The sequence below is a fragment of the Amblyraja radiata genome, chromosome 4 (genome assembly GCF_010909765.2).
Source record: "Amblyraja radiata isolate CabotCenter1 chromosome 4, sAmbRad1.1.pri, whole genome shotgun sequence".
Lineage (NCBI taxonomy): Eukaryota > Metazoa > Chordata > Chondrichthyes > Rajiformes > Rajidae > Amblyraja > Amblyraja radiata.
In genome coordinates, this window is record NC_045959.1 from 110,034,446 (window position 1) to 110,060,727 (window position 26,282).

At 48.5% G+C, this 26,282-nt stretch overlaps 1 protein-coding gene and 1 long non-coding RNA gene across 2 annotated transcripts in view; both read left to right on the top strand.

Moving 5' to 3' along the window:
- LOC116972595 (arf-GAP with GTPase, ANK repeat and PH domain-containing protein 3-like) overlaps nucleotides 1-26,282 on the top strand; it is a 353,696-nt gene that overhangs the window by 241,341 nt on the left and 86,073 nt on the right. The gene's annotated exons all lie outside the window — the stretch shown is intronic.
- LOC116972477 lies at nucleotides 257-1,597 on the top strand. Its single transcript, XR_004411812.1, has 3 exons — nucleotides 257-267; nucleotides 936-940; nucleotides 1,136-1,597. It is a non-coding gene; the product is annotated as an uncharacterized LOC116972477 (long non-coding RNA).

Sequence of the window (26,282 nt, forward strand, 5' to 3'; positions counted from 1 at the left end):
ACAGTGCTGAGTGGGCCCACCGCTCATCGGCAAGGGTCCACGTTCACCGCCATCAGCTGAGGTAACAAACCTTGCCGTTCTCGAGCAATGGCACCTAATCCTTGCGCTGGGAGTGCTGAGATAGCGTGGACAACATGTGGCTTCAATGGCTGTGGCTTGCTTTTCTCCATTCATCGTCTTTCTGTTGCATAACTGCACCATTCTCAGTCAGTACACCACGTCTCAATGTTTTCTGTTGAAAATGGAGCATGCCAATGTAGGCTGGAGGTGCAAGGATCTCACCGACCAGGCGGAGTGTGTGATGCTTACTGCCCACCCTTGTAGGAGAGTCACATCGAATCTGAGTCAGTCCTATGGGAATTACTGCATGCTGTCTAACATCACTCACTCAGCTGTTAAAATGCTGAAGGGAAATGAATATATATCAGTCATTACTTGAACAGAAGAAATGTTGAGGAATAGATTCTAACTAATGTAAAGAAGTCAAGTTTAGTGTAGTGTCGAGGTACAGCCCGGGAACAGGCCCTTCGGCCCATCGGGTGTGTGCCCTACACAGAGATCCCCGCACGTTAACACTATCCTACACCCACCAGGGACAATGTTTACATTTACAAAGCCAATTAACCTACAAGCCTATATGGCTTTGGAGTGTGGGAGGAAACCGAAGATCTGGAGAAAACTCAAGCAGGTCACGGGGAGAAGGTACAAACTCCGTACAGACAGCGTCCCCAGACAGGGATCGAACCCGGGTCTCCGGCGCTGCATTCGCTGTAAGGCGGCAACTCTACCTCTGTGCCCTAATGTGGGGAAACTTTATAGAATGGAGGTTGTTTATGTGTGAAGCTGGGCTGGGAGGTGTCAGAAGGTGGAGTGCGGGGGATAATGTGGGTCTCAGGTTGGAGGAGATAATCGATTCAAGGTCAAGGAATGGGAAGAGGTAGTTGTGTAGAAGGGAGGCAAGGGTACAGCAGATGCCATTATGTGGGTGGAGATGTTTATGGGGTCGGAAACGTTTGAGTGATGATAAAGCTGCCCGTGAGGGTGAGAGTTGGAGGAGCAGTTGGCTTGGAAAATGGGAAGGAGCAAGCGTAGCCGGGGATTGCCCGACTGAAAGGGTTAATTGGCCGAAACGTAGATGCTCCATCACATCCACCCGTTCACAGTGATAGGTACGGAACGGCCCTGACCATCACCCCTCCGCTCGCCCCTGGCCTCCAACACCAGCCACCCCAGGCAGCCTCGGAACTGCAGAGTGGTGGAAGCATCTCCGACCGACTGTGATACTAAACACATCCACACTAAACCCATCCATACTAAACCCATCCACACTAAACCCATCCACACTAAGCCCATCCACACTAAGCCCATCCACACTAAGCCCATCCACACTAAGCCCATCCATACTAAACCCATCCACACTAAACCCATCCACACTAAGCCCATCCACACTAAGCCCATCCATACTAAACCCATCCACACTAAACCCATCCACACTAAGCCCATCCACACTAAACCCATCCATACTAAACCCATCCATACTAAACCCATCCATACTAAACCCATCCACACTAAACCCATCCACACTAAACCCATCCATACTAAACCCATCCATACTAAACCCATCCATACTAAACCCATCCACACTAAACCCATCCACACTAAGCCCATCCACACTAAACCCATCCACACTAAACCCATCCACACTAAACCCATCCACACTAAACCCATCCACACTAAACCCATCCACACTAAGCCCATCCACACTAAACCCATCCACACTAAACCCATCCACACTAAACCCATCCATACTAAACCCATCCACACTAAACCCATCCATACTAAACCCATCCACACTAAGCCCATCCACACTAAACCCATCCACACTAAACCCCTCACGTAGGGTGGCCATGGTGGCATAGCAGTAGAGTTGTTGCCTTACAGCGAATGCAGCGCTGGAGACCTGGGTTCGATCCCGACTACGGGTGCTTGTCTGTCCGGAGTTTGCACGTTCTCCCCGTGACCTGTGTGGGTTTTCTCCAAGATCTTCGTTTTCCTCCCACACTCCAAAGACGTACAGGTTTGTAGGTTTGTAGGTTAATTGGCTTGGTCAATGTAAAAATTGTCCCTAGTGTGTGTAGGATAGTGCGGGCCGAAGGGCCTGTTTCCGTGCTGTCTCTAAAGTAAACTAAACTAAACTAAACCCCTCTACACCAAGCCCCTCTACACTAAAGACCATCTACACCAAACCCCTTCTGCACCATCTGCACTAAACCCGTCTCCCAGAACTTGACAAGTTTGTGAGAATATTTGCTTCCTCCACCCCCTCGAGCAGACTCCAACCACTCCATGTGTGAGAAGAAGTCTTCTGCAGATTCCTCTCAACCTCATCTCCTGCCTACCCATCCAGCAAGCCATCTAGTTTTAACGCATCAGTTATGGGAAGAGGTTTCCAATTGTCCATCCTATCTGGGCCCCTCATGCTTTGTATATCTCCGACAGATATCTCCACAGGCCCTTTCACTCCCAAGGAAAACAAACCCAGCCTTTCTCCATCACTGAAACACTCTATTCTACGCAATATTCTGGTCAGAAAAAGACACAAAGTGCCGGATAACTCAGCGGGCCAGGCAGCGTCTCTGAAGAACACGGATAGGTCACGTTTCGGGTCGGGATCCTTCTTAAAAAGGGCCCCAAGCTGAAATAGCACCTTTCCATGTTCTACAATGATACTGCCTGACTCTCTGAATTATCCAGCACTTTGGGGCTTTTGTTTGCAAAACAGCATCTGCAATTCCTTGTTTCTATTAATATCCTCTGCACCCACTCCAGTGAAATCATGTCCTTCCCACATTACACTCATCAGAATCACACACAGTACTCCAGCGTGCACTAATACATGTCTTATAAAGTTATGCCATAACTTCCTGGCTCTTATATTATATGTTCCTGCCAATAAAGGCCAGTATCTCGTACACCTTCTTCCCTACTGTATCTACTTGTGTTGCATTTCCTGGGATCAGTGGACTTGTACACAGACATCTCTCTGTTCCCCAGTACTACTTCGGGCTCTGCCATCCATTGCATACACAACATGGAAGAAGCCATTTGACCACAATGTATGTGCCAGACATGGAAACATAGACATAGAAAATAGGTGCAGGAGTAGGCCATTCGGCCCTTCGAGCCTGCACCGCCATTCAATATGATCATGGCTGATCATCCAACTCAGTATCCTGTACCTGCCTTCTCTCCATACCCCCTGATCCCTTTAGCCACAAGTTCCACATCTAACTCCCTCTTAAATATAGCCAATGAACTGGCCTCAACTACCTGCTGTGGCAGAGAGTTCCAGAGATTCACCACTCTCTGTGTGAAAAAAGTTTTTCTCATCTCGGTCCTACAGGATTTACCCTCTATCCTTAAGCTGTGACCCCTTGTCCTGGAACATGATGCTAGGTTAAATGACTCTCCTCTGCCGATGTGATCTAAATCCCCCTCCCCCCCCCCCATTTTCTGCATATGTCCTGCCAAAGGTTCACCAACCAACCCCACTTGTAAAAGTTACATAATGTCTCTCTCTTATTATCAATGCCAATATAATAAACCAATACTGGTACCCACTGACAAAGCCACACTGATTCTCTTCAACTCCTCCCTGCTGTTCCTGGCCCTCCGGACGTCAGACTCAGCGACTGTTATCTGCTGCTCTTCTTGAATAGCGGTATCAGATTTGCTCTCCTCCAGTTAACCAGGACCCTGTCTAAGCCGACATAGATATAACATTCTGCATGCGGACGAGATTCACCAGGATGTTATCTGGGCTTGTGGGCTTACAGGGAGAGGTTAGATAGGCTAGGACTTTTGTCTTTGGAGCGTCGGAGGCTGAGGGGGTGACCTTATTGAGGTGTACAAGATCATGAGGGGCATGGATAAAGTGAACGCTCACAGTCTTTTTCCCCAGGGTAGAAGATTCTAAAACTAGAGGGCACAGGCTTAAGGTGAGATAGGCCAGTTAATTTGCAAATTGAGAAAATAATTAAAAATGTAGAAACTCATAAAGATCCTAGAGGTGATAGCACAGAATGTTCAGAACATCATTCTCCAGAGACCAAAAGAGTCTATTCAGTTCACTGCCTTGGAGATGCGGTGTTATACTGTGTGACAATGGACAATAGACAATAGGTGCAGGAGTAGGCCATTCGACCCTTCGAGCCAGTGGCTGATCATCTCCAATCAGTACCCCGTTCCTGCCTTCTCCCCATTACCCCTGACTCTGCTATTTTTAAGAGCCCTATCTAGCGCTCTCTTGAAAGCATCCAGAGAACCCGCCTCCACTGCCCTCTGAGGCAGCGAATTCCACAGATGTGAAACATGCCCTTCAGTCCAACTTGCCCACACCAACCACTATAATAATAATAATGGATGGGATTTATATAGCGCCTTTCTAATACTCAAGGCGCTTTACATCGCATTATTCATTCACTCCTCAGTCACACTCGGTGGTGGTAAGCTACTTCTGTAGCCACAGCTGCCCTGGGGCAGACTGACGGAAGCGTGGCTGCCAATCTGCGCCTACGGCCCCTCCAACCACCACCAATCACTCACACACATTCACACATGTCCCATCTATACGAGTCCCACCTGCCTACATGTCCAAATGTTTCTGAAATGTTGCGATGCTACCTGCCTCAACTACCTCCTCTGGCAGCTTGTTGCATACACCCACCACCCTTTGCAAGAATAAGTTACCTCTCAGGTTCCTATTAAATCTTTCCCCCCTCACCTTAAACCTATGTCCTCTGGTTCCTGATTCCCCTACTCTGGGCAAGAGACTCTGTTTGTCTACCCAATATATTCCTCTCAGGATTTCGTACACCTCTATAAGATCACCCCTCATCCTCCTGTGCGCCAACGAAGAGGAATCCTAGCCTGCTTGACTTCTCCCTATAGCTCAGATCCTCAAGTCCTGGCAACACCCCCATAAATCTTATCTGCACCCTTTTCCAGCATGACACCGTTTGATATTTTTCCAGTTGTATGTTAACTGTGGCCAACCCCCTGACCCTGCCTCCACCACCTTTTCAGATAGAGAGATCCAGAGTGTTGCGCTCGTTGCGTGATATTAACTTTCCTCGGCTCCTGATCCTTTAACCTGTCTGGTAAATTAAATACATCTGTTCATATCATGCGTTCTCAGCCACAGAATCATAGAGTGATACAGGCCCTTAAGCCCAACTCGTCCCTGCCCACCAAGTCACATCAGCCACATCTCGTCAGGACTCGAGGGCCTGAGCTATAGGGAGAAGTTGGGCAGGCTATGACTTTATTCCTTGGAGCGCAGGAGGCTGAGGGTTGATCTTACAGAAGTGAATGAAATCATGAGGGGAATAGATTGGATAAACGCATAGTCATTTACCAGAATAAGGGAATCGAGAATTAGAGAACATAGGTTTAAGGTGAGAGGGGTGGAAAGATTTAATAGGAACGTGAGGGGGATCATTTTTACACAGCGGGTGGTGGGAGCTACCAGAGGTAGACTTGATCCTTGCCGACAAGTTAGCATGGGCAAGTTGGGACCTTTAACAAGCATTTAGATAGGCACATGGATAGGATACGTTTAGAGAAATATGGGCCACAAACAGGCAAGTGGGACTAGTGTAGCATGTTGGTCGGCATGGAGGAGTTGAGTCCAAGGGCCTACTTCCACGCTGTATGACTCTATGAGCAGCTAGTCCATTTGCCCACGTTTGACCCATATCCCTCGACACCTTTCCTATCTATGTACCTGTCCAAGAATCTTTAAAATGTTGTTATCGTACCTGCCTAAACTACCTCCTCTTTGTTCCACATACCCAGTGTGGAAAAAGTTGCCCCTCCAATTTATATTAAATCTCTTCCACTCTCACTTCAAACCTTTGCCCACTAGTTTTGGACGTCCTACCCTTTGAGAAAGACTGTGCCGTGCACCTTATCTGTGCCTCGTGATGTTATAGACCTCTAGAAGCATAACAATGCATAACTTGGACACATGTTAGTCTCCTGAGTCACAAAGACAGCTCTAGCCCAGTTGGGTCAGTGTTTCCTCATGTTTCCAACTGGCCAATCCTGGCAATGTCCTCATAAAGTGCCCTCCAGTGCCGCCAGGCCTTCATGTATTTATAACACAAAACTTGGGCCCAACTCATTCTTGCCAACCAAGGTGTTTACCTGAGCTGGTCCCATTTGCCTGCATTTGTCAAACATGATTTGCCTTTCAGAAAGCCACGTTGGCCGGAAGTGTGGCTGGTTGTCAATAGTCATAGAGTCATGCAGCATGGAAACAGGCCCTTCGGCCCAACATGCCCACACCGACCAACATGTCCCATCGACACTAGTCCCACCGGCCTGCATTTGGCCCATATCTCTCTAAGCCTGTCCTATCCATGTACAGTACCTGTCTAGATGTTTTGTTAAACGTTGCGATACGGAGGGCTAGGACATTTTTAGTTTCTGGCAGAGAAGATTTTTTTTAAAGTTCTACGAAGGGAAGAAATAGCTAAGGAGAAAATAACTTTTGAGAATAAAACTGGGATGAACGGTATTAGTTCCTACCTATACACAATGGGTAAGAGGGCGGTGAAGGAGCGGTGAAATAACAAAGCTCAGAAAGGAAATATTTTCCAGCTTGCACAAGCCTCGATTCTCCCAAGGGGTGAAGTATTAGTGACACTCAGGCATTAAAGGTGGAAAAGCCACCAGGAAGAGATGGACTACACTCTGGGGGTTTGAAAGAAGAGGCTGTAGAGATGGGACTAATTGGTTGGAATTATTCATAACTCACTCCACACCAGGAGAGAAGCAGAGGATTGTAAAACAGTCAAGGTGACTCCTGTGTTCGATAAAGGAGGAAGGCGGAGGGCAGGGAACATCAGGCCAGTTGGTTTAACAGCTATTACAGGCCAAATGCTAGAGTTAATAATCAGAGGAAATAGATAATTAGTTACGAAAACGGAATAACTCATATCTGGACGTTGTTAGAGGAGAACCAGTCGATGCCACATATTTAGATTTACAAAAGGTATTAGACAAGGTGCCATACGTGAGGCTGGTGCATAAAGTAAACGTCCATGGTATCAGAGGAAGTTTGTTGAAATGAACAACTGGAGTTTATTGTGGGGAAGAGTGAGCTTCTGCACTCAGTGAGAGGAATCAAACATCAGATGATGATTTGAATGGAGAGAGACTGTAGGTGAGTGAAGGTCAGGGATCGGGTTGTAGTGCAGAGGGATCAGGGTGTTCTAGTACAGAGGGATCAGGGTGTTCTAGTACAGAGGGGTCGGGGTGTTCTAGTACAGAGGGGTCGGGGTGTTCTAGTACAGAGGGATCAGTGTGTTCTAGTACAGAGGGGTCGGGGTGTTCTAGTACAGAGGGATCAGGGTGTTCTAGTACAGAGGGGTCGGGGTGTTCTAGTACAGAGGGATCAGGGTGTTCTAGTACAGAGGGATCATGGTGTTCTAGTACAGAGGGATCAGGGTGTTCTAGTACAGAGGGATCAGGGTGTTCTAGTACAGAGGGGTCGGGGTGTTCTAGTACAGAGGGGTCGGGGTGTTCTAGTGCAGAGGGATCAGGGTGTTCTAGTACAGAGGGATCAGGGTGTTCTAGTGCAGAGGGATCAGGGTGTTCTAGTACAGAGGGATCAGGGTGTTCTAGTACAGAGGGACCAGGGTGTTCTAGTACAGAGGGATCAGGGTGTTCTAGTACAGAGGGATCAGGGTGTTCTAGTACAGAGGGATCAGGGTGTTCTAGTACAGAGGGATCAGGGTATTCTAATACAGAGGGATCAGGGTGTTCTAGTACAGAGGGGTCGGGGTGTTCTAGTACAGAGGTGTCGGGGTGTTCTAGTACAGAGGGGGTCGGGGTGTTCTAGTACAGAGGGATCATGGTGTTCTAGTGCAGATGGATCAGGGTGTTCTAGTACAGAGGGATCAGGGTGTTCTAGTACAGAGGGATCAGGGTGTTCTAATACAGAGGGATCAGGGTGTTCTAGTACAGCGGGGTCGGGGTGTTCTAGTACAGAGGGATCAGGGTGTTCTAGTACAGAGGGGTCGGGGTGTTCTAGTACAGAGGGGTCGGGGTGTTCTAGTGCAGAGGGATCAGGGTGTTCTAGTACTGAGGGATCAGGGTGTTCTAGTACAGAGGGATCAGGGTGTTCTAGTACAGAGGGGGTCGGGGTGTTCTAGTACAGAGGGATCAGGGTGTTCTAGCACAGAGGGATCGGGGTGTTCTAGTACAGAGGGATCAGGGTGTTCTAGTACAGAGGGATCGGGGTGTTCTAGTACAGAGGGATCAGGGTGTTCTAGTACAGAGGGATCAGGGTGTTCTAGTACAGAGGGACCAGAGTGTTCTAGTACAGAGGGACCAGGGTGTTCTAGTACAGAGGGGTCGGGGTGTTCTAGTGCAGATGGATCAGGGTGTTCTAGTACAGAGGGTCGGGTTGTTCTAGTACAGAGGGGTCGGGGTGTTCTAGTACAGAGGGTCGGGGTGTTCTAGTACAGAGGGGTCGGGGTGTTCTAGTACAGAGGGATCAGGGTGTTCTAGTACAGAGGGATCATGGTGTTCTAGTACAGAGGGGTCGGGGTGTTCTAGTGCAGACGGACCAGGGTGTTCAAGTACAGAGGGGTCGGGGTGTTCTAGTACAGAGGGGTCGGGGTGTTCTAGTACAGAGGGGTCGGGGTGTTCTAGTGCAGAGGGGTCGGGGTGTTCTAGTACAGAGGGGTCGGGGTGTTCTAGTACAGAGGGGTCGGGGTGTTCTAGTACAGAGGGGTCGGGGTGTTCTAGTACAGAGGGGTCGGGGTGTTCTAGTACAGAGGGGTCGGGGTGTTCTAGTACAGAGGGGTCGGGGTGTTCAAGTGCAGGGTTCAGAAAAAAAGTTCACGTTTACGCCTGAATTGCAAAGGGGTTGAAGTTTGACAATAGGGAGTTCCCTCAACAAGAAAGATCAAGTAACAGGGGAGGCAGCCCAGAGGAGATTGTCCAGGATAATTCTTACGATCAGTGGGTTGTCCCTCCAAGAGATGCTGGGCAGTTCGGGCCCATATTTCTTGGAGATTCTAAGAGTGAGGGGTGACCTTGTTCAGGGATGTAAGATCATGATGGGGCTGGACAGGGTGGAAGTTGGAATGACATTTATTGTCGTTGGTTATTGATTTACAGATAGATGTTGGCCAGTCAGCTAGAACTGAGGTGTGTAGATATTTCTTCTGGTGGAAGCTGGGGAATGTCTGAAACTCTCTGCCCCGGCAGGTTTTGGAAGATGGATCTTCAGAAGTATTTCAAGGGGAGGTGGATCAATATGTGATAGATTGAGGGTTGGAGGGGTGTGAGGAGACGTTGAGGCCAGCAGGGAGCTACCATGATCATATTGAATGGTGGGGTCGGGCTTGAGGGACCTCTTCCTTGTGCTCTTGTGTTTATCTGGAGGTCAGAAGTTAGAGGAGAGAGGGATAAAAGTGGGGGGAGGGGGAGTTAGGGTTGGCAGACGGAGAGCTCCCAGGATTTGTGGGCAGTGCAGTGGATTCTCACTAAGGGGGCTGACTGTACGGAGTTTGTACGTTCTCCCTGTGACTGCATGGGTTTTCTCCATGTGCTCAGGTTTTCTCCCACACTCCACAAAGATGTGCGGGTTTGTACGCTAATTGGCCCAAATGTATTGGATAGTGCTAGTATCTGGGGTGATCACTGGCCGGCCCGGACACGCTGGGCCAGAGGTCCTGTTTCCGTACCGTATCTCTAAAGTCTAAAGATACATTTCCCACATTTGACATTGACAGCAATATCCTATACTATGCTATCCAGCATGGTGGATTGCGTAGGAAGGAAGGATGCTGGTTTACACCAAAGATAGACACATAAAGCTGGAGGAACTCAGCGGGTCAGGCAGCATCTTTGGAGTGAAGGAATGGGTGACGTTTTGGGTTGAGACCCTTGTTCAATGTTCACACCACTGGGTGGTAAGCTGCCCACGCGAAATATGAAGCGTTGTTTCTCCAATATGCATTTGGCCTCACTCTGACGGTGGAGGAGGCCCAGGACAGAAAGGTCAGTGTGGGAATGAGTATGGGTGTTAATGTGTTTGGCAACCAGGAGATCACAATTGTGTGTTTGGTAGCAAAGGAAAGGGTCGGAATCAGATTCGAGAGCGCGCTGGAGTTGAAGGGAAGAATTAGGGTGAAGGGAGTGAAGAATTGTCGGGTGAGTTGGAGCAAGTGAGGGACTGGATAAAGACCTCAGGAGAGAATTGGAGGCAGGAGGTTGAGCCGAATGTGGTTCCCAATGTAGAACGTGCACAGGGAGGTGAGGACACACATGACTTGGAGTGTGAATGATTGAATTCTGATCAGTCATTTTGCTCCGATCTCCATTGGAGTTATTTGGCTCCATTGTTGCAACCCCCGCTGCCCGAGCGTTTGCTGGCCTGAGCATCACACATCTACCGCCACAGTGGGGATCTGCCCGTTCTGTGCCGAGACGTGGCAGCTTCAACCTTCAGGCTGACTCTTCCCATCATTCACTGACTGTCCTGCGCTGTGTGATGTGGTGGTGACTGGCCCATTATTGCTGTCCAGCCGTACCTTGCCTTCTGTCCCCCCCCCCCCCCCCCCCCATGAAATTTATCATGCTTTTTTCTTTCCCGTTATTCTCCTGTAGGCTTCGTTGGCGATTTGGCGCCATTGCTGAGGCTTGTTGCTTGAGGGGGTCTCCTCAGTTCTGCCGAGGCAATCCTCAATCCTAGTTGAAAGTGCAGCGTTCACCCAAACCGAACGCTACACTTGGCGAAAGGTATGATGGAGTGAGTAATGGCTACCCTCCACAACACGTCCTCATTCTCCTGCAGTGCGCAGCGCTGGCCTTTGGGAGGGAGCCACATCAATTGGCCACTGGGTGACAGGTAGCACGTGGGGAGAGGTCACATAGGTAGGGTTGATGTAAATAGGTAGCTGCTGGTCAGTATGGACTTAATGGGCCGAAGGGCCTGTTTCCGTGCTGTATCTCTGTGAATCCTCCCCCCCCCCCCCCACCCCCCTCTCAAGCTGTGTCTCCACAAAATGTACATCAGTGTTGCTGCACAGAAACTGCTTCTTCTGGCCTTCATGCCAGCTAATATTCTGTGCAAACTTGCCTGTCTGGTTGCATTCACCTCCAACCCCTAGTTTTGTTCAGTCAGTCTAACCATGGATGTTAACACAGTCTCCCCTTCACCTACTGACTCTGCCTCCGATTGCCCAGGTCTGGTCAGCCTCTCCTCCCAGTGTTCTGGATCCGTCTTTGTCCGTGTTTGGCCTGTGCTTGCCCCCATCATTGGGAAAAGGCCGTGATATTTTTCGCCCAGCCAACACTGCCTCTTTTACAGACCGCCTCTCGTTTCATTCCGCAACGCATCTATCACAAATGATGAAATAAACCGGCTTCCACGCTCCTTAGCTTTAAGAAACATTTAGACAAGTACATGGATCAGATAGATTTGGATGGATTTAGGCCAAATGCAGGAAGGTGGGGCAGTTGTAGATGGGGCATGTTGGTCGGCGTGGGAAAGTTGAGCCGAAGGGCCTGTTTCCATGCTGTATGAATCTATGGCTCTGCTCTGCACTGCATTGTGTCCCTTAGACCAGGCCTCTTCCTCATCGAGTTGTACAGCGCAGAAACAAGGGCCTTCAGTCAACCATGCCTATGTAGACCATCATGCCGACCTATGCTCATCCCCACTTCCTGCATTAATTCCTCATCCCCCTGTGTCTTGCCATTCAAGTACTTGCCCACATGCCTCTGATATATTGTTACTGTTCCTGGACCAACCACCTCCTCTTCCAGTTCATTCCAGGCACCAATTACTCTTTGCTCATGGAAATGGCCCCGCCCAATTGGTTTCTGCCGACCAAGGTGAGCTACGCTTGGCCCATATCCTCAAAGCTATTCTCCTATCCATGTTCCTGTCAAAATATCTTTTAAACATTGTAATTGTACCTGCTGCAACTACTTCATCTGGCAGAAGTAGACACAAGAGTAACTCAACGAGTCAAGCAGCATCTGTGGAGAACATGAATAGGTAATGTTTTAAGTCGGGACTTCTTCAGACTGCAGTTCATTCCACCTTCCCACCAACCTCCATGTGAAAAATTACCTCTCGGGTTCCCTTTGAATCTCTCCCTTCTCACCTTATGCCTCTGCCCTCTGGTTTTAAAATCCCCTACTGGGAGAAAGACTATCATTCGATTTTACCTAAGCCCCTCGTGATTTTTGAAACATCTCTAAGATAGCTCCTCAGCCTCCCATGCTCCAGGCAAAACAAATCACAGTCTTTCCACCCTCCTTCTAACGTAAGCCCTCCAGCCCAGGTAACATCCGGGTGAATCTCTTCTGCACCCTTTCCAGCTTTACGACATCCTTCCTACGGCTGCGGACCAGAACTGCACACAATACTCCCAAGTGTGGTCTCACCAACGACTTGTAAAGATGCATAATAATGTCCCAACTCCTGTTCTCAATGCTCTTCCCAATGAAGGCAAGCATGCCAAATGGCTTCTTCACCACCCTGTCTCCTGTGACACTACCTTTAGGGAACTATGTCCCTGCACTCTTGGTTCTTTCTGTTCTCCAACACTCCCCAGGGTTCTGCCATTCACTGTGTAGGTCCTGCCCCAGTTTAACGTAAAACAACATGCGACCTCGCACTTGTTTTTCAACTCCATCTGTCGTTCCATGGTCCACTTCCCCAGTTGTTCTAGATTCTGTTGTAATCTGAGACAACCTTACGCACTGTCCACCACATCACCCCATGTTGGTGTCCCTGCAATCTTGCTAACCATGTTAACATCCAGGTCATTAATATAGATGGGAAACGACAGTGGAGTCTACCCCACTCCAAAGCACATGTGATCAAATCTGTTGGACGAGCTACCATGGGGGACTTTGTCCATGCAAACAATGTCTGCCACCCTGCTCTCCTTAATTCTCATGGTCACATTTTCCAAAATTCAGATTATTTCTTCAGACATATGTACAGCGCCATGCTGATTGTTCCTAATCAGTAGAAACAAGGAACTGCAGGTGCTGGTTTACCAAGGAAAGACACAAATGCTGGGTTCTCGAAGAATCTGAGAGGGTGACCTATCCATGTTCTCCAGGGACACTGTCTATTCCTAATCAGTCCTTGCCTTTCCAAATGGTGGTAGATCCTGTCCCTCAGGACCTCCTCCACAACATTCCACCGCTGATGTCCGGCTCCCTGGCCTGTTCTTTCCAGGTTTGTCCTTGCTGCCCTCCTGAAGTGAAGCCAGAACACTGGTCACCCTTCATTCTTCCACGAGCTGCCTTTGGACACGCAATCAAATTCAGATTTGTCTTTCTCACTTTCTCATTAACCATATAACAATTACAGCACGGAAACAGGCCATCTCGGCCTTTCTAGTCCGTGCCGAACACGTATTCTCCCCTAGTCCCATCTACCTGCACTCAGACCATAACCCTCCATTCCTTTCCCGTCCATATAACTATCCAATTTATTTTTAAATGATAAAATCGAACCTGCCTCCACCACTTCCACTGGAAGCTCATTCCACACAGCTACCACTCTCTGAGTAAAGAAGTTCCCCCTCATGTTACCCCTAAACTTCTGTCCCTTAATTCTCAAGTCATGTCCCCTTGTTTGAATCTTCCCTACTCTCAGTGGGAAAAGCTTATCCACGTCAACTCTGTCTATCCCTCTCATCATTTTAAAGACCTCTATCAAGTCCCCCCTTAACCTTCTGCGCTCCAAAGAATAAAGACCTAACTTGTTCAACATTAGATCAGAGATTTATGCTCTTTCCCCGTTGAAAATATTTTTCATAAATTACCTTTAAATGTTTCCGATAATCTTAAATTTATGCTCCAAGTTTACATGTCACATCTCCACCACGTTCCTGATTGCAGTGAAGAGTGTTTTATTGTCATATATCCCGAAATGAAATAATGAAATCCTTACTTTCAGCAGCACAACAGAAAGATAAACATAGTACTTAAATAGTTAAGGGCACACACATATATATATATATATATATATATATATATATATACTGAACTATTTGTTGTGTATTATTGTTGTATAGAAAATATATATATATAATATTATATAATTATATAATACTTCATATTATATGATCTTTATAATATATTTTTTAAAACAGACAAATGAATCAACAATAATAGTTCAAAGATAATGTCCCAAGTCGATCTAGTTCAGAGCCTATTTGGACGTTTTCACTAATAGTGTTCCATAAACACCCCGGCACCAGGTTTAAAGTTAACCACAAACTCATTTTCAGAACCTAGTATGAATGTAGAAATATTAGCTTCTGTGGAGGAAAGTCATTGCTAGTCTCACTACTGGAACTCTGGATGACTCTCTGCACTTTAGGCTGTCTTGCCTGATCTCCTGGTAACTTCTGATGTTGCATGCATCCTCAATGCCAGAGTCCCGGCCAGGCAGCTTCCTGCCGCTGTGGGCTTCCCCTTTCCCTCCAGCATTCCCATTTCCATTTGTGGCCAGCTCCGTTGCCAATCCCTCCCAGTCCATTCCCTTACTTGTTCTCCATGGGTCAGGGGGTAGGATGTACGGGACCCTGTGGAGGGTGGGTCTTAGGCTCCCCGTCATTTGCTGAACGGCGGAGAATGAAGACTGTTCTGATGAGCAATCACTCCTTCCGAACACAAGGTGTTTGTTGTCTGCGGCACCTTGGAAGGTAAGGTGGTCGCAGGCAGCCCACTGTTTGCAAATGGAAGGGGGATGTGTTCTGCTGCGCTCCTCTGAGGAGGGAGTAAAGTCTGTGCTCACTCTGTTGTACAGTGTTAGGCAGGACTGCGACCTGTTGTCACTGGGTGGAAACCTGCCAGCATCTCCATGTCACGCTCAAGACAAACGGGAGTCCTTTTGGAATGAATTTTGGGACATGTGAGGCTTACACATTTCATCCGACCAAATCCTCAGCCAGCGTGTGACCGTGGCCTCCCGCTCACCTGCTGTGTTTCACCACACAACCAACTGGCTGACTTAAATCCACAAGGGTGTTGCCTCTCGTATAATATTAAGAGCAAACTGATTTAATGTACGTTGTGGCCTTCGGATTGTCGTACAGTGTGCTTGGTATCTCGTCTGCTTGCTCCCTGTACAAGGAGCCGCTTCAGCCAATGCATTCCTCTGTATTCTTGATGTAAAGCCAATAAAAACCTAAATTATGATTTAAACAAAAAGTGGTGTCGATTATTAAAGAGAGAGTCACTGCACATTTACTTTGAAGAGTTGGCTTGACTTTATTTGGCTGTCTTGAAAGTGAGTTGAGTTTTCTGGAGGTTCGGACGGACACAGGGAGGAGCTGCGTATATGACTCGTGCCGCCCCTGGGAAGCTTGCAAACCGTACATCAGATGGGCCGAGCTCAGGGCCGCTGGGTGCTGTAGCCCTTGGTGGCTCCAGGCAGGGATGGCATCAATCGGTGAGCATCTTACGGTGGCCTTGACAACCCTGTTTTGAACCTTTCCCTAAAGGCTTTGTATCAAGTTGGACTCAAACCAGAGTGCCCAACGTGAAGGCGAAACACAAACTGCTGGAGGAACTCAGCGGGTCGAGCAGCATCTATGGAGGGACGTTTTAGGACAGGCGACGTTTCGGGTCAGGACCCTTCTTCAAACTGAGTCTCAAGAAACATCGTCTGTCCATTCCCCTCCGCGGATGTTGCCTGACCCGCCGAGTTCCTCCAGCACTGTGTTTCATGCTCAGGATGAAATGTCACCGTGAGCAGCTCCTTGTCTTCCGACATGAACCTCCACTAAATCTCCCCGCTGTAAGGTTTGGCGCGGTGTTCCCCTGCGGTTCCGACCCTGCACTGTCGGTGTACAATCACAGAGGCTGAGACAGATGTTGCAGAGCCATTGACAAATGTGCGCGGACTTCTAACAAACTTTCTGGGGTGGACTGATCTGAAGTGACCACACTTTGGGAGCCGCTGTGTGAATGGTGTGTGGGAGAGCGCCACGGCGTGGAATACCAACTGTAACATGCTTTCATTTCGACGTCAATGGAACAGTTGTGTCTCCCCCCCCCTTCCTCATTGTCTGCTTCCCCTCTTCTCTTCCTCGCTCTGCCATTGTAGTATCTGACTTCACTCTTGCTGTTGCTCTCGGTGCAATGTGTGTGGAGCAGTGTCCCCGTCGACAACCAGTAGGTGGAACTGTTGCACCGTCGCTGCCCGCGGTTGAGTCACACGCCTGCAGAAACAGTCCCATCCCGCCTTCCGCCAAAACAACTGTGCTGGCCTGCCTACGTTTTAAAATTCGATTGAAACAAACAAACAAACTGTGCCGTGAATCAGCGGCTCCCAAGGTTGTTTCTGCTTGTTACAGGGCGTGCGGTTGAGGGATCAGTCAACTTACAAATCATATTATCGCAGCGGGATCTCGCCCTCGACCCTGCCAACTGGATAAGATTATCGTGATCTGATCTCGGCCTTAGCTCCTCCAACCAGCCTGCCCCTATAATCCCCAACCCCAAAACTCTGCCTCCCTCCATCCTCACCCCTGGAGGTCTTGCATATCTGGGACTAGGGGAGAATACGTGTTCGGCACGGACTAGAAGGGTCGAGATGGCCTGTTTCCGTGCTGTAATTGTTATATAATAATAATAATGGATGGGATTTATATAGCGCCTTTCTAATACTCAAGGCGCTTTACATCGCATTATTCATTCACTCCTCAGTCACACTCGGTGGTGGTAAGCTACTTCTGTAGCCACAGCTGCCCTGGGGCGGACTGACGGAAGCGTGGCTGCCAATCTGCGCCTACAGCCCCTCCGACCACCACCAATCACTCACACACATTCACACACAGGCAAAGGTGGGTGAAGTGTCTTGCCCAAGGACACAACGACAGTATGCACTCCAAGCGGGATTCGAACCGGCTACCTTCCGGTTGCCAGCCGAACACTTAGCCCATTGTGCCATCTGTCGTCCCAAGGTTATATGGTTATATATCCTAGGTGTCATTGTCAAATTTAATTATTTGGGTGACCTGCCTTTCCTACTTTGGAGCTCTGCATACTTTGAGGAGGTTCTCCTCCTCTCGCCCACAGGACCCTCGCTCACTGCTTCCTCTCCATGCTTCCTGCTGTTACAGACCATACCTTAAGACGTAGGAGCAGAATTAGGCCATTCGGCCCGTCGGGTCTGCTCCACCATTTAATCATGGCTGATCTATATTTCCCCCTCAACCCCATTCTCCTGCCTTCTTCCCTAACCTTTCACAGTGTTACTGAACAAGAGCCATCTCCGCTTTAAAATCACCCATTGACTTGACCTCCACTGCCGTCAGTGGCAAAGTGGTCCACAGATTCACCACCCTCTCGCTAAATAAATTCCTCACCGCCTTTCTAAAAGTTTGTCCTTTTATTCTGAGGCTGTGACCTCTGGTCCTAGACTCTCCTGCTACTGAAAGCATGCTGTGACCCTCCACTTTATCCAGGTCTTTCATTGTTTGCTAAGTTTCAATGAGGTCTCCCCTCATCCTTCTAAACACCGGTGAGTACAGGCCCAGTGCCGTCAAACTCTCATCATACGTTACTCCCACATCCCAAAGACATGCGGGTTTGTAGGTTAATTGCCCCTGGTATGTTTGACGGGGATAGAACAGAACTAGTGAACAGGTGATGGATGGTCGGCGTGGACTCGGTGGATTTCTCGAAGGGCCTGTTGACACGCCGTATCGCCAAACTAAACATATAATAATGATCAAGATCCTTTTCCGTGGCCCCCTCAATTCCACTGGGGTTTCATTTTATCCCTGACACTCCTCACTCTTCTCCTGGTTTTCTTCCTCCGTGTTTGTGCTTAATATCTTTGGATTTTCCTGTTACATGCCTGGATTTTTTCTGCCATCCTATTTCCCCTTTAAATTTAACCCTGACGCTCTCTGTACCACCTGGTCCGTTCAGCTTTGGCCGTCTCACAGACCCTTTCCGTCTTTTCCTCACCACACTTCATCATCCAGGCACTCTAGACTTTGCAGTTCCATTTCCCTTGAGGCCAAATGTTTGCCCTGAATCTGATTTTCAACGTCTCCGCATTCTCTGACGTGGACTTACAGTACTTCAGGTCAGGGCTGGTAAAACAGTTCTCGGTTGAGTAAAGATAGACTGGTTTAAAAATCAAGAGAGTTTAATTGTCCTATATACTGGCAATGAAACGACAGCGTTCTTTACTTGCCGCAGTTTAACGGGCTCTTTAACACAATAACACACAGATCAATATACCATAATCAACAATGCAATAAATTAATTATCAGTAATATTAGATAATCAGATCATAATAGTGAAAAAACTGGTGTGTAAACAAAGACACAGTCAGATGGCGTTAGTATAGTGCAACGTTCACGAGCCTGATGATTGGTGGGAAGAAGCTGTTCTTGAACTTGGAGGTCATGGTTCTCAGGTATTCGATGGTAGCAGCAGGTTGAGAGCGTGGCCAGGGTGGTGTGGGTCTTTGATGAAATTAGCTTTGATATACTGTAAGGTTAGTACCTTGTACTGCCATTTATCCTTTTCCTCCTGCCACACTGCGGTGAGCCTGGGAATTACAATCCCCACCACATGACACTGGCCCCTCGCGTACGGTGCCCAGCTTCACCCAAAACTACAGGGAGAAAGCCAGAGCTTCACAGAGGGGCAGGATCTGTGAGGCAGTGTCTGCAGTGGTCCACACATCAATCCAGAATTGCCTCCCCAACTGCATGGGCTCAACTATTTCTCTTGAATGCTGTTTAGGAATTCTGTGCCATCCATATCTTGACATTGGTTCTACCCAAGTTAACAGTCATGACACTACACAGCACGGAAACAGTCACAGGTAGTTGAGGCCAGTTCATTGGCTATATTTAAGAGGGAGTTAGATGTGGCCCTTGTGGCTAAAGGGATCAGGGGGTATGGAGAGAAGGCAGGTACAGGAGACTGAGTTGGATGATCAGCCATGATCATATTGAATGGCGGTGCAGGCTCGAAGGGCCGAATGGCCTACTCCTGCACCTATTTTCTATGTTTCTATAGTTATAGTGTCACACGGCACAGAAACAGGCCCTTCGGCCCAACTCGTCCTTGCCAACGTCTAAGCTGGTCCCATTTGCCAACGTTTGGCCCATCTCCCGCTAACCTTTTCTTATCCATGTACCTGTCCAAATGTCTTTTAAATGTTGTTATAATACCTGCCTCAACTACCTCTTCTGGCAGCTCGTTCCATAAATCCACCACCCTTTGTGTGAAAAAGTTGCCCCTCGTGTTCCTATTAAATCTTTCTCCTGTCACCTTAACCGATGTCCTGTGGTTCATGAATGCCCTACTCTGGGTAAAAGACTCTGTGCATTCACCCTATCTGTTCTCTTCATGATTTTATACACCTCAGCCCCTTTTTGCTGCAAGGAATAAAATCCTAGCCTGCCCAACCTCTCCCTATAGCCCAGCCCCTCAAGTCCTGGCAACATTCATGTAAATATTCTGGTACTTTTCACCTTAACTGTAGCAGGGTGTCCAAAACTGAGCCCAATACTCCAATGTGGCCGCACCTATGCATTCTACAACTGCAATACAACTTCTGTACTTAGTTTAGAGATACAACATGGAAACAGGCCGTGTCTCTGTGTGTACGGCGACCATCGATCACCTCTTCACACCAGTTCTATGTTATCCCACTTTCTCATCCACTCCCTACGCACCCGGGGCAATTTACAGAGGCCAATTGACCTATAAACCCGCGTGTCTTTGAGATGTGGGAGGAAACCCACATGGTCACAGGGTCAACGTGCAAACTCCACACAGACTGCGCCAGAGATCAGGATCGAACCTTGTGGTTCTGCGTGCTGCCCCACGGTGCTGGCCCCATACATGGGCCTTGGCCTAACTCATCCATGCCGACTAAGAAGCCCCATTTGGTTTAGTTTTGTTAAAAGCTTTTGTTGCGTGCTAACCAGTCAGCGGAAAGACAAGTCTGAAGAAGGGTTTCGGCCCGAAACGTCGCCTATTTCCTTCGCTCCATAGATGCTGCTGCACCCGCTGAGTTTCCCCAGCAATTTTGTGTACCAGCGGAAAGACAATACATGATTACAATCCAGCCATCCACAGTACAGATACATGATCAAAGGAATAATGGGAATAATGTTTAGTGTAAGATAAAGTCCGATCAAAGATAGTCTGATGGTCTCCAATGTTAGTAGTTCAGGACTGCTCTCCAGTTGTGGTAGGATGGTTCAGTTGCCTGGTAACAGCTGGGAAGAAACTGTCCCTGAATCTGGATTTGCCCACGTTTGACCCATATGCCCCTAAACCTTTCCTATCCAATATTGAATATTTCTGAAACCCCGCAATAATTTCCTGGCAAATCTGCATTTCTTTCTCCCTCAGAGTTGTAGAGACGAACTGCAGACTGGTTACACAGAAGAGGTCAGAGAGCTGTGGGCGGGTTAGCATTGGTAATGGGTTTGTGTTGCACTGTGGTCCTGTTTATCATGTTAGCGTGGGACAATTAGCAAAATATTAATGAGTTATTAATTCACCAAGCACGAGGCGGAGCAGAGTCCCAGAGTGTTTTGCATACAGTGAATCACTAATGAAGTTTCAATCATAGTTTAACTGGCTCCTTAATCACTGTTCCGTGGTGTTGATGGAGGGGTGAGTCTGGAGGAGAGCTCCCCATTTGTCTTTGAATAATGAGGTGCACTTACCAGAGTGGTTACAGAACCGGAATGCGAATGTGTATGTGGTTCCGCTGCTGTGAAACATGCACCAGTCTCTGACCACGACACTCAATATTGCACTCGTTTACAATTTATAACGTTCTGGTGGCAGTGACAATGAATAAAGAAATGTGTGTTTTTGTTTGGGATCATGGAGGCTTACAGCACAGAAACAGGCCTTTCAACACAACTCTCCCACACTTACTAGTGTGGATGTCACCTGTCCATATCCCTCTAAACCTGTCCTATCCTTGTACCTGTCTAAATGTATCTTAAACATTGTTATAGTACCTGCCTCAACTATCTCCTCCGGCAGCTCGTTCAATACGCCCACCACTGTGAAAAAGTTACCCCTCAGGTTCCTATTAAATCTTCCCCCCCCTAACCTTAAACCTATGTCCTCTGGTTCTCGATTCCCCTACTCTGAGCAAGAGACAATCAGACACATCTTCAGTTGTGTACCTCAACGTTACTGGGTGTTTCGGCCTTTTATCACAAGACCCCCTCAGTCGAGGCAGGCCCACCGCAGGTTGATCAGACCTGGGTGTGTGTCATTGTTAGCCTCTAGATGGTCACGTGGCAGCCCAGACAGCATCTTTCCTCTTCTGCCACAACCAGTTCGGTTTTTATTGCCCTCCTTTGTGCCTGCCTTTTGACTCCTACTTCCCTCAGGAGCCTTGCGGTGGAACTGGCTACAAAGCCCCTGCACCCCACCTCCACTGGACACACCCTTACCCTCCAACCTCTCTCCTCTGCCTCTGCTGCAAGGTTTGAGTATCGAAGCTTTTTCCTTTCATAAGCCTCGTCCACAGCCTCCTCCCATGGGACCGTCAGCTCAATGATGAAAACACGCCGACAGGAGTTGGACCAGAGAACGAGGTCTGGTCGCAGGTTGGTAACTGCGATTTCAACTGGGAACGAAAGTCTCTGGCCTAGGTCAACACGCATTTCCCACTCCCTGGCTGCGTTCAGTGGGCATGAGTTGAGCGGCGAGGGGTTAGTCCTCCTTTTCTCTCCTTCCCGGATGAAGGATGGTATTTGCGGGAATGTTATCTGGGCATTGATAGGCATGGCGTTGGTGGTAACTCTCTTGCACTCGAGTTCAGCTGCCAAACACCTCAGCACCTGGTTGTGTCGCCAGGTGTATCTGCCTTGTGTTAGGCTGGTCTTACAGCCGACCAGGATGTGCTTGAGGTTTGCTGGAACTGCACACAGGGGGCAGGCTGGATCCTTTCCCAGCCAAAGATTTAGGTTTGTGGGAGAGGGAAGGACGTCAAGCTCTGATAATGAAGCTCAACTTATTCGACTCCATGGTCCACAGCTCTCTCCATGTGATCTTCTTCCTCTCAACGCCATCCCATGTCATCTAGCGGCCTTGTTTGGCTTGGGATATGGCTTTGGCACACCTGGCTGCTTCTTCCTGGTGGCGCACCTCCTCCATCACCAGGTGCCAACGTTCAGCTGGAGTAGCCTTTTGCCAGGTAGGTTTCATTGCTCCCAGGCCAAAGCCCCCTCGGCCTTGTTGGACATGGCCCACTATGTCCCGGTGTTGGAGGGCGGATTTTGCGTCCAATACCACTGCTGCTGGAGTCCATTTCTTCCCTGTTGCTAGGGTTGGAGCGACACCTCTTATGGGGATTCGGTTAGTGTCATGTCCAGCCTCACTTTGGCACATTTGTACTCCTCCACCAGACTTGAGACTGGCAGTGAGAGGGCTCCATTCCCATAAAGCCCTATGCTGCTGAGGCATCTCGGTAGACCAAGCAACTTCCTCACTTGTGAGTTCACCTGTCTCTCCAGCTGGTTGATATGGGATAAAGTGACCTCGTAGATGGTAATTGGCCACATGAGTCGGGGCAGTAGACCGAATTGAAGGCACCAAAGCTTCAGCTTCCCTGGGAGAGCAGTGTTGTTGATTTGCTTGAGGCCACTGATTGTATCCTGCCCGAGTTGTTCCACCTGCTCTGCATCCTTGAGGTATGCGGTGTACCATCGCCCGAGGCTTTTGACAGGCTTCTCCAGGACAGTTGGTATTGTCTCGTTATTGATGTGGAACCTTTCGTCAGTGAGCCGGCCTTTGACGACGGAAATACTGCAGGATTTGCTGGGTTTAATCTCCATTCGTGCCCATTTGATGTTTTCCTGGAGTTTATCCAGCAGGCGTTTGGTGCATGCTTTTGTTGTTGTTATTGTGGTCATGTCATCCATGTACGCCCTGATTGGAGGAAGACGCAGCCCACTCTTCATGCGTTCCCCTCCGACCACCCATCGTGATGCTCGAATGATGAGCTCCATTGCCATGGTGAAAACCAGAGGAGAAATGGTACAGCCTGCCATTATGCCTACCTCAAGGTGCTGCCAGGCGTTGGTGTGGCGCAGAACTGGAGGTCCTGGACGTAAGCTTTTACCAGCTTTGTGATGACCTCTGGGACCTGGAAGAAATTAAAAGCTGCCCAAAGAGGCTCATGGGGGCACCGAACCAAAGGCATTGGCAAGATCTAAGAAAACCACAATTAGATCTCTCTTTTCCTTCTTGGCAGTTTGTATCTGGTGCCAGATGATGTTTGCATGTTCCAGGCATCCTGAGAAACCACGTACTTTCTGCACTGACGTGTCAATGAAGTTGTTGCTCTCCAAAAATGCTGAGAGTCATAGAAACATAGAAAATAGGTGCAGGAGTAGGCCATTCGGCCCTTCGAGCCTGCACCGCCATTCAATGTGATCATGGCTGATCATCCAACTCAGTATCCTGTACCTGCCTTCTCTCCATACCCCCTGATCCCTTTAGCCACAAGGGCCACATCTAACTCCTTCTTAAATATAGCCAATGAACTGGCCTCAACTACCTTCTGTGGCAGAGAGTTCCAGAGACTCACCACTCTCTGCGTGAAAAATGTTTTTCTCATCTCGGTCCTAAAGGATTTCCCCTTTATCCTTAAACTGTGACCCCCTTGTCCTGGACTTCACCAACATCGGGAACAATCTTCCTGCATCTAGCCTGTCCAACCCCCTAAGAATTTTGTAAGTTTCTATAAGATCCCCCCTCAATCTTCTAAATTCTAGCGAGTACAAGCCGAGTCTATGGGCCACAACACCAAAGAAGATCTTTCCTTCCACGTTCAGAAGGCTGATCTGGCGGAATTGGCTAATGGTTGAGGAGTTATTTTCTTTGGGAATTAAGATCCCTCCTGCCGTTCGCCATGCCTTAGGTATGATTCCTTTCCCCCATGCCACTTTCAATAGACTGTCTATTTAGAATGGACAGTCAGAACCTTTTACCCAGAATGGAAATATTAAATACCAGAGAGCATAGCTTTTATTAAGAGAGGCAAAATTTAAAGGAGATGTGCGGGGCTACTTTTTTTGCACAGAGGATGGTGAATGCCTGGAACACACTGCTGGTGGAGGCAGATATGATAGTGGCGTTTAAAAGACTTTTGGATATGCAGAAAATGGAGGCATATAGGTTATGTGCAGGCAGACGAGAGCTGGCCTTGGTTTTATGTTCGGCACGGACATTGTGGGCCGAAGGGCCTGGTCCTGTGCTGTACTGTTCCATGTTCTGTGACCCGCTGAGAGCCTCTAGTCTTTTGCTCAAGATTCAAGCATCTGCAGTCTCTTGTGACTGCAGGGACTTGTTTTGCTTTATTTATTTGGGGGGGGGGGGGGGGCAGTTGGGGACTGGCAGTCATGTGGAGGCCCTCGTTTGTTGCCCCTCACTAACTCTGCTAAATATTGGAGGATATTTGAAGGGTCCCACATCATGCACATGGAGTGACGTTGAGGTTAAATGCTGTAACTGTAGCCGAACCTCTCATAGAGTCATAGAGTGATACAGTGTGAAAACAAGCCACAGTGTGAAAACAGGTCCAACTTGCCAACACCGGCCAACATGCCCCAGCTACACTAGTCCCATCTGCTTGTGCTTGGTCCATATCCCTCCAAACCAGTCCTATCTATGTACCTGTCCAACTGTTTCTTATACGTTGGGATAGTCCCCGCCTCAACTACCTCCTCTGGCAGCTTGTTCCATACACGCACCATGTTCCCTTTTTGTGAAAAAGTTACCCCTCAGATCCCTATTAAATCTTTTCCCCTTCACCTTGAACCTTTGTCCTCTGGTCCTCAATTCCCTTACTCTGGGCGAGAGTGTGCATCTACCCGATCTATTCCCCTCATGATTTTGTACACCTCTATAAGATCACCCCTCATCTTCCTGCGCTCCAAGGAATAGAGACCCTTGAGGAGAGTTAGTTAACCTGACAGGTCTTATGATAACCTGCTCTTTTTCGGGTCATCATTCCTAATGGGAAGTGTTGTTATTGGAGTTTAAATTTCAGGGCTGACATGTTGGGATCCAGACTCTGTTTCCGTGCTGTTCCACCAGGTCCCCGCGTGCCCAGTCGGGTAACCTTACTGCTCCTTCACCACTACAAAAGTGTACAAATACATGAGCGCAATAGATCGGGTAATACACAATAGGCAATAGGTGCAGGGATAGACCATTTGGCCCTTCGAGCCAGCACCGCCATTCACTGTGATCATGGCTGATCATCCACAATCAGTACGCATTGATACGCGGGTAGATGCACAGAGTCTCTTGCCCAGTGTAGGGTAATCGAGAGCCAAAGGGCATAGGTTTAAGGCGAAGGGGGAAAGATTTAATAGAAATCTGAGGGGTATTGTTTTCACACAAGGGGCGGTAGGTGTATGGAACGAGCTGCCAGAGGAGGTAGTTGATGCATGTACTATGGCAACATTCAAGAAGCAATTAGACAAGCACGTGGGACAGGACAAGTTTAAGGGGATATGGGTCAAACGCAGGTAAGTGGGACAAGTGTAGATGGGACATATTTAGTTTTAGTTTTTTAGTTTAGAGATACAGCATGGAAACAGACCCTTCGGCCCATCGAGTCCGCACCGACCAGCGATCCCCGCACACTAACACTCTCCGAGGGACAATTTGCAATTATACCAAGCCAATCTACCTACATACCTGTACGTTTTTGGAGTGTGGGAGGAAAACCGAAGATCTCGGAGATAAACGCATGCGGTCACAGGGAGAAAGTACATATTCTGTACAGACAGCACCCTTGGTCGGGATCCAACCCGGGTCTCTGGTGCTGTAAGACAGCAACTGTACTGCTGTGCCGGTGTGGGCAAGTTGGGCGAAGGGCCTGTATCCACGCTGTAGGACTATGACTCTATGACCAAGACTAAATGCTGACGTGGAGGCAGGGAGAAGCAGACGTGTGCTAATGTTAGCGATTCAAGAGCATGAGCTACAGGGAAAGGTTGAGCAGGCTGGGAATGTATACCTTGGAGCGGGGGAGGATGAGGGATGCTCTTATACAGGTGCATAAAATCATGAGAGGAATAGATACATTGAATGCACAGTCTTTTTCCCAAGCAGGGGAATCAAATGCAGGCAAATGGGACAAGCTTGGTGGGCATCTTGTTTAGCATGGATGAGTGGGGCCGATGGGCCTGTTTCTGTGCTGT